Source organism: Adiantum capillus-veneris, chromosome 28 (assembly GCF_014529385.1).
Source record: "Adiantum capillus-veneris isolate H3 chromosome 28, ASM1452938v2, whole genome shotgun sequence".
NCBI lineage: Eukaryota > Viridiplantae > Streptophyta > Polypodiopsida > Polypodiales > Pteridaceae > Adiantum > Adiantum capillus-veneris.
The window spans coordinates 46,825,377-46,834,479 of record NC_140958.1 but is presented as its reverse complement, the minus strand read 5'-3'; positions in this window follow the sequence as shown (position 1 = coordinate 46,834,479).

The window sequence follows — 9,103 nt, the reverse complement described above, 5'->3', positions numbered from 1 at the left end:
TTTAACCTTGATTGGGTTAAGGTTGAATACAAAGATTAAGTCTAGCTTTTGGATAATTTACCTAATGATTAGCATCCTTTTTTATATGGATAAGAAGTTATGACACCTAAAAGGACCTGAGCCAATCCTACATCTGATGTGAGAGTGGAGCTCCAAAAAGAACTACAGCGTCTCACAACGACAAAGCCGCCAGGCCTAGTAGTAGGCCTACGGATGAGAGTGTACAGGCCCCGGTACTACAAAAATTCCCAGGTGGATCTTCGTTATAATTAAATTTAGTTAATTCAAGTTTTTATTTAATTGTTAACATTACATATATAAAGAGGGAGTAAGGAATTAGGAAAGGTAAAACTGACCGAAACAAAAGTCATCTTCCAAGAGACCCACGAGCACTTGTTTGTAAAGTAAGAAGGAATTTTTTGGGATAAGGCTGGTGGACTTAGGAAAGAATGGTTGGTCATCCTTAAGATAGCTTGTCTCAATACACCTTTGATTCCTTGGAACATTTTCACTTCAGGTGATGAATAATGATGGCTGGTCAGCCCACTAATGAGACGGTTTCCCCCATGTACGAGGAGATTGTACCTCCTACATGTGTATGTTTGTGGATACTACTTAGGATATCGTTTTTACCCTAGGGGAACCACCCGGTTGTATGGGCAACTGGTAGTGGCGTATGGGCGCCTCTAACTTTTGGGTGATGGGTTTCCAGCCTGTTTATAAATAAGGAAGGGTGTTGTTTTTTCACCCATGTATAGGTGTGCTTGAGACAAGTGGAGTACGTGTTAGGACTTTTCACGATATATTATAAGTGACCGTACCTTGTCTTTCCACCCTGTTTATAAATAAGGAAGGGTGTTGTTTTTTCACCCATGTATAGGTGTGCTTGAGAGAAGTGGAGTACGTGTTAGGACTTTTCAAGATATATTATAAGTGACCGTACCTTATCTTAAGTCTAAAGATGTTTGTTTTCTAAAAGATTGTTTTCAATGCTGATTTCAATGACTTGTTTTAATGAATAATTGTGATGAGAAGTTAAAAAGGGATCCATTATTTTAAGTGTTACAACACATGTGGTAGTAATTAGGAAACAAAAGGATCATGTGTGAATGCAGGGTGTCAAGTGGGGATTGAGTAAGGTTGTCAATCATGGACAACTGGACCTAATTAGTCAGGTAACTATCCATTCCCACACACTTAAAACATTTAGTAAATTTTTCCAATTGGAAGAGGAGTTCACCAGTGGCTGTGCCCTCCCATCTGTTAGGGGGAAAAAAGCGTTGGTTGAGAATACCTTAGCCCAAATCGTTGAAGTTATAGGCTGAAACAGTCTTAGATTTTTAAATGTTGTCCCCTTTTCGCTGCTGTGAAACAGGACTAACTCTTTCTTCTAGGGCTATAGACCCAAGCCATTGTCAATGGTAAAGGTCTATTCCTTGGATTTTTCTTGTTTAGAGACTCTGACTTTCAATAGGCCTAAAGACCTGTCAAGGCCCCATCCCAATCTTGGTCTTGGTGGGTTGGGGATCTTACACCTTTGACCTTGAGACCTTTCCTGTTCTCAAAAGCCTGAATCACTTAATACATTTCCACAGTATACACTTCAACAACTTGGCTTTCATATTTCATTTTGAAGTCCATCATAACCTCATGCTCATACATAATATCGACATTAAAAAACCTGCTCAAAGAAACAATAAGTATATTCACTATACTCTATAACACCCATTTTCTTCATCTCATTTCGCATACGTTATATATATGTTCACATTAAGCTTCACGAAACAAACTAACACATGCGATAATAGCCCTTGAAAACCAATTGAAAACGATTCTTCCCCATTTTGATCATGTGAGAACCTTTTTCTTTTCATACAATTGAAATCCCACTTTCTAGGGGTTGCTATGTATAAATTGTGTATATCGCATGCTTTTAAGGACTTTTTGTAAAACTTCTTATTTGTGAATTTTCTACAAATATAGCACACCCCTTTTGTATTCAATCTATAAAAGTATTTTTCCATTCCATTCTCCAATACCCTTTTGTATATGAAATGTTTAAAAAAATGAATTATAATAATAACCCCTTCAGCTACACTCATGTGATATCACATTACTGTTAAGTGACCCCCTTGAAATCCCACTTCACAATGGTACATTACCAACACCTTAAACTTTTTGTTTGAATTTGGTACAAGACACTCTTGTACACCATCATGGTTCCTCTCATGGTTCACATATAGATTGCTCACTTCCCATCTCTACCTTTATCCTAGCAAAAGCCGAGCCATCATCCCCAAGGCCTTTGTTTTTGTGCAAATAGATATGATGCATGGCTGCCCAAGGAAAGAGTATAAGTAGACATCTCGTGCAGAAAAAAAACTTCTCATCTTTGACATTCCCCATAGAGATCTCATAATGAGTTATTGGAAGATCTAATCATCCAACCATAGTTTGTGTTGTCAAAGTTGAAATCAGAAAAGCGTAGAACAATGGGGAGAATACACAAGAGAGAGAGAGAAAAAGAGAGAGAGAGAGAGAGAGAGAGACTACTGAACCAAATCAATCTTGCAAATGAATTAATGATTATATAATGGGGGCAAGGTGGTGCTTCTATATTCATGTTAGCAAATATCACTCCCTAGACTTTGAGAAATAAGTGAAATAAATACCTAAAAGAAAAAATAAATATTTGGATCACATTGAAAATTCACTTGAGATGCCATAACTTTAACATGCTCTTTGTAGCTCATAGTAGACATAAATAGTGAGACAAGGTCAATTAAAAACCTATAATGCATAGTCCAACAGTGGACCGTACTAGATACACCTTGAATTTACAACCTCCAACTTGTATCCCCTAGAAGAATGCCATTTTGAGCACCATTTGACACATACAAAATTGAACTATATACCACACTACCTCCAAGAACCTCCATTTCTAAACTGTGAACACATCACATCTAGATTTTCAAAGAATAAACTTTGAAATACATCATGTCCATAATAAGGCCAACAACAATGAATTGGTGCACTCATCCATAGTGTTTTAGATATGTTTCATTGGTGCCCTACAGACTCGTGTGCATTGAACTACAACCCATGAGTTCATCAAAGGATTCAAAAATTTTGTAGGGAGCACTATTTGCCCTTATCTACCACTGACAATCCTTTCCTCCCCTGAATGAATCTAGTGGTGACAACTCCCCAAACTGACTAGAAATCTTATGTCATGGCCACTCTAGTCACCACCACGTGTGCCATGCCAATCTCCTCTACCAATTCTTTATCATTGTTATCTCTGTGCTTGCCTTTGCCTTTGTCCTCATGTGAGCTCTTGATTTTTCTTTTGGATTTGCTATCTTGAGAAGAAAAACAAAGCATAGTGTCACATTTATAACAACTCTCAAACCTTTATGGATGCCAAGGCAGCTAACTGAGCACTCCTACAGTCAACCCCTCATCAGGCGTTCCGTTGCCTCTATCCTCTAGATAACTCTTGCATTTTCATTTGGGTTGAGAATCTAAATCCAAACAAACTAACGGCTTCCATGAGAACCTGTATTAAGCATAGGCTGCTAATTGGGCATTGGTCTATGACCTTTCCATGGATGATAATAGGTCTTGGTGGTTGGTACTTGGGGGGGGGGGGGGGGGGGGGGGAATCTTGTGATTATAGGTCCTAGAAAACCGGGTTTATCCTTATAAATCTTGCATTTTTGTCTCACACTCCAAAAGGCATTCAATGGTCGTCCTCAAGTGTGCCAAAAATACTCTCCCCTACCCTCCAAAGATACTCCAACACTTTTATAAACAACCTTGGGCACCTTGGTCCCCTTCTCCCAAGCCCATAAGGGCTATATCTTTTCAATACCATTGAAGGAATTCACTATGACAAAATCCCCTTTGCTAGGTGCCACAATTGGCATTTCAAAATCTTGTCACAAGGGGCAAGGTAGCCAAGAGTGGCATTCAACATTTTAGAATGCTCATTGATAGGGGGAGGCATGGCACTATAGCATTTCAAAATGCAAACCTCAAAGACCACCATTGCAAAGCGCTGCAACGGGTGTTTCAAAACTCCATTGCATTAGTTGTAGCCACCGATGCTAGACACTACTCGACTGTGTTTCAAAACGCTCAATGACGCAAGATGCCAATGATGCTCCCCGTTGTGAATTGACCTCAAAATGCCACCAAAAACATTTCCTATTGAATTGCACCCAAACATTTTGGAATTTTTGAAGTTTTTTTTAATGGCGGCATGGTTCTCTGTGAGCTCCTCTTCTTTTCTTTGATGATCTCCAGGATCAAGGCTCCAAGGCGTGATGATACCATGTCAAAGTTGATGATGCAAAATTGTAGAGCAATGAGAGAGAGAGAGAGAGAGAGAGAGAGAGAGAGAGAGAGAGAGAGAGAGAGAGAGAGAGAGAGAGAGAGAGAGAGAGAGAGAGAGAGAGAGAGAGAGAGAGAGAGAGAGAGAGAGACTATTGAACCAACCAATCTTGGCAGTGGATTGATGATTATACAATGGAGACAAGGTGGTGCTTATATGGTGCAAATTGCCCTACATAGACTTTGACAAAAAAGTAAAACAAATACTTAAAAGTCAAATAGAATATTGCGATCACAGTGGGAAGTTCACTTGAGATTCCATAACTTTAGCATGTGTCTATTGGCCACTTACCCTTCCATGGAAAGTCTTTTAGACATGAAATTCATTTTGAAGCCATGATCTATTAGCATAGCATATTGCCCCTCAAGATCACTCAAATTGATCAAATTTTCTATTCTAGCTCTTGTCCAATGACTTTTAGAGTAGTGAATTTTTTCCTCTTCTTTATCATCCATTAATCTAGTCTAGGAGACCGGTAGCATCCTACCAAAATGTCATCACATTGTATCTCTTATTTATGTATTACTTGTGCCTTCAATAAATCTCCTTCACCTTGTGATTGTGGAGGAATAGACTCAACCAAAGTGTGACTCTTTCTTTTTATGATATCTAAATTTTCCTCATGGAACTTGCGCTTATCTAAGCTTCGAAATTCACCGAGAGTAAACTCAACTTTACTATTCAAAATCCTTTTCTCCAGTACCTATTTTAAGCTTTTAATAACTTTAATGTTAGCTTGTAACTTATAAGAAGGACCTTTTGTTGATGATTTTCCCTGATATACTTCCTCCATAAAAAGCTTAAGATGAGGAGGACAATGTGGTGAAGCCTCATGAGAAGATTGTGGATCCTTCCTTCATCTAGCTCTTGTAACTCTCATTGAAGTAGAGGGTCCTTCATCCCCATTCTCACACCTTTTCTTCTCCTCCATAATTGATTCATTGTTTTTGTAAGATAATTAATCATGTAACAACAAAGAGTGCACAATATCCTCCCAGCCTATTGTGAGGCATATGAGATCAACAACTTCATGTAATACATGTTTAGCTACCTTTCCCTTCTTAAAGCATTGTTGAAGCTGTCACAATCCCTTTTTCAATGCTCTATGCTATCACACCATATGAATGTGTGCACATATCCTTCTTTACTTTGGGATTTGTATTCAAAAGGTTTCCCTTCCTCTCAAGACTATCCAGTTTAAATTTCATTGTGCACATGCCCTTAACAAGCTAACCAAGCATAAAGTTATCACCTTTTGAAATCAAAATAGCAAGCTTTGTTGGAGTCATAGGAATATTAGAGATTGGAGTAGCACAATTGTGAGTGGAGATGTTCTATTGATCCAATAAAGAGTATATAGACAACCTAAAGCAATTTATATGCCTTGAGAGGACATTGTTTCTAAGAAATAGTTGGCATTGAGTATGCAAAACTCACCAAGTAAGAATGCATCCTCCTTCACCTAGACCTTAACAAGGATTCTGAGAGAATATCATGGTCATCATTGAATTTATATATAAGGTGCAGGGTTTTGGACCCAAGATGTGCATGATTGTGTGCACCCTTGGGGAGGGAAGCTTCTCGAAACTCCTTCCACCTACCCTACTTATTTTTTACTATTGGGTTGCATTCACCAATGACTTCACTACAAGATAGTGTTGGAAAGGGGAAATACAAGGTCTCTCACTACTAGGGGGCAAGAAATTGTTGAGAAAATTGTTTGCGGAAGATTCTCTACTTTTCATAAAAGTCAACCTCCAAATGCTCAAAAGAACCCTCAAGATGATCATAAAATAAAATTCAATATTGATATCACTCACCCGAGTGGTCCAAGGAATTTATTTCCAAAGGAAAAGTGTCCAAACACTTTGAGGCACCTCTAGGAGTGTATATCTTGTACAACCAAAGATTTGACAAAAAGGTGTAGGTTAATAGGAAGTTCACATGAACATTTAATGTGATCACTTGTTTTAAAGAGTGATCACTCAATGTTATTAACATGTTTGAGTGTTTGTGATCACACTAATGAAATCTCTATATATGATGAAATCTTAATCACCCACCACCATATACATCAACTGATAAAGGGTGCCACCCTATGATCAACACATCATAAGGAACTAAGGTAGACTTGGGGTTGCCACCAAGGAGATAGCCCTGCCATGGAACACTCCTTGACTATCAAGCCAGTACCTAAGGAAACTAACCCCGAGAGAGAGGAAAGCTATAATCACTTCTTTTTTTTGCTTTTGTTTAAGAAAACTAATAGTGTTGGTTGAATTACGTGCGTGAAACTTGAGTTATATGGCTAATGAGATCAAGCAAAGAGCTCCTTTATTGTGCTCCTTGCTCAAAATCTCTTCACAACATGAGATCTTGCTGCCACCACTGTGTAAAGCTTGTAATATATGCAATGAATGCACTCGCTTGGTCAAAATGCGTGCAATGTTTGGGAGAAGAGTGAGCGGATTTCATTTTCGTGTAGGTTGTCCACATCGCCCCCATGATATGTGTCCTGCTTGTGGGACATCATTTAGTGACAGAGCCGCCAAATGCTTTACACAACCTAACCTGTCCAAATAACCATTGTTTCATGCCTCAATACCATTTTCCTATTTTTCATGAAAAATATCATACTCTTTACTTTTTATGTAAAATAGAAAGAAGTACCCAAATTTCAATGGTAGTCATGTTTAAGGTAATTATAGTGATAATGTCCATGGAAATAACAATGGTACAAAGTGCGGTAATATATGGAATAATTTTTACTCTCCTCTTTGGCCACCCAATCTTGTCCAGCAAAGATTGATGTGATTCAAAGAATGAAAGAGACATGTATCAATGTAATTGAGGTTTGAAGGTTCTTGGGTGCATGCGTGTTCTATGTTATCTGAATTGCACATTATGTGCATGTGTCAGAACCTTTGTATCATCTTTTGAGAAAGAACCAAAAGTTTCAATGGGAAGAAATGCATACCCATGCCATGAGAAAATTAAAGAAGTTTCTACTTATGTATCCAACTTTGAGAAAAGTAAACTATGAATGTGGAAGATATGTCATTGTGACAGTGTGGATACTAGCCCCATAGGAATTGGCTGGGTGATTGGACAAGATGATGATGATGGCAAGCGATATGTAGTGATATTTGGAGCAAAGGTCCTAAGTGCTCATCAATGCAGCTATCCACAGGTAAAAAGAGAGTTATGGGGAGTAGCCACAACTTTGAAATGTGATAAAGAGCATTTGATAGGAGCAAATGTAATAGTGGAGACAGATTGTCTACCCCTTCTTGGAATGATCACAAGTTGCTCAACTCCTGACATTGCTATGTTGAGATGGATTGCCTACATAAAGTTCTTGAATCCAGAATTTAAGCATATTGCAGGGAAAGATAATCCAGTTATGGATATGCTTTCAAGGGCAAGGTATGAAAAAGAAGGAGACATGGTTGTCGAGGGTGATGATGTAGGCACAAGGTTCTATAGTATCTCTTATGCCAAGGGTGATCATGTTTGTCTGTCAAGTGTACTTGAGTCATTTATAGAGGACCTATATCAAGGTGACTGGTTGCTCATTGGACGTTATCTAAGAACTTTGACAAGGCAAGAAGGGTGGACTGATTAAGAGTTCAAAAGAATACAGAGAAAGGCCTCTGGATACTTTTTTAAAAGGGTACTTATGGAAGCATCCAAACAAAGAAATGGAATGCCCTTGAGAGTTGTAAATGATAAGGATGCTCAAAACGAGCTCATAAAAAAGTTTTATGCTAGACATAGAGGTGTATGGGCCACCTTTACTAAAATAAAAGAAAGGTATTGGTGGAAAGGTATGTATAAAGATGTATCTGACTTTGTGGAGTCTTGTAAAAGCTATCAAATGTATTCGAATGTACGTCATTGTGATGGGTTTCACCCTACTTACCCATAGGACAAGCACTATAAGTGGGTAGTAGATCTGGTTACAATGCCATCGGGCTTATTGCAAATGAGATACATAGTGCTTGCAAGAGAAGACTTAACCAACCAAGTTGAAGGTCGTGCTCTAATAATGAAAAGCACAGAAGGGGCATGTAAGTTCCTCTTGGATGATGTAATTAACCATTATGGCTATGTTAAGAAAATAACATCAAATAGGGGTGAGTTGGATGCCAACAAGGCAAGGGATTTTTTCTCTAGGTTGGGCATTAAAATTTCTCTCACGAGTCACTACTGCATATAATCCTGAGGGAAATGGTAAATCATAGCGTGGGCATCCTCCTATCATGAAAGCTTTGGCTAAGGCCTGCAAAGGCAAAATGGGAGAGTGGCTTAGGTTATTGCCTTATGCATTATGGGCTGATCGTACAACTCATAGCTCAGTTACTAGTTATATGTCTTTTAAGTTGATGTATGGTCCGAAACCTATAATGCCAATCGAGGATGAAATTCTCACATGGAATGTATTGCCTTGGGAAGATGTATTGAGTAGGGAAAACCTCTTGCTTTGTGCATACAACTATTAAAAAGAAGGCCCCAAGATATTGAGATTGCAGTAGGATGATTCAAAGATGCAAGGTTAAAGAATAAAGATAGATTTAATAAGAGGCATAGGCTCAGAACTAAATCTATTGAGGAAGATGATTGGGAGTTGGTATATGACAACAGTCTTGACAACCACCATTCAACAAAAAAAAGAAATCTTTTAAAGAGATGGTTTGGTCCCTATGT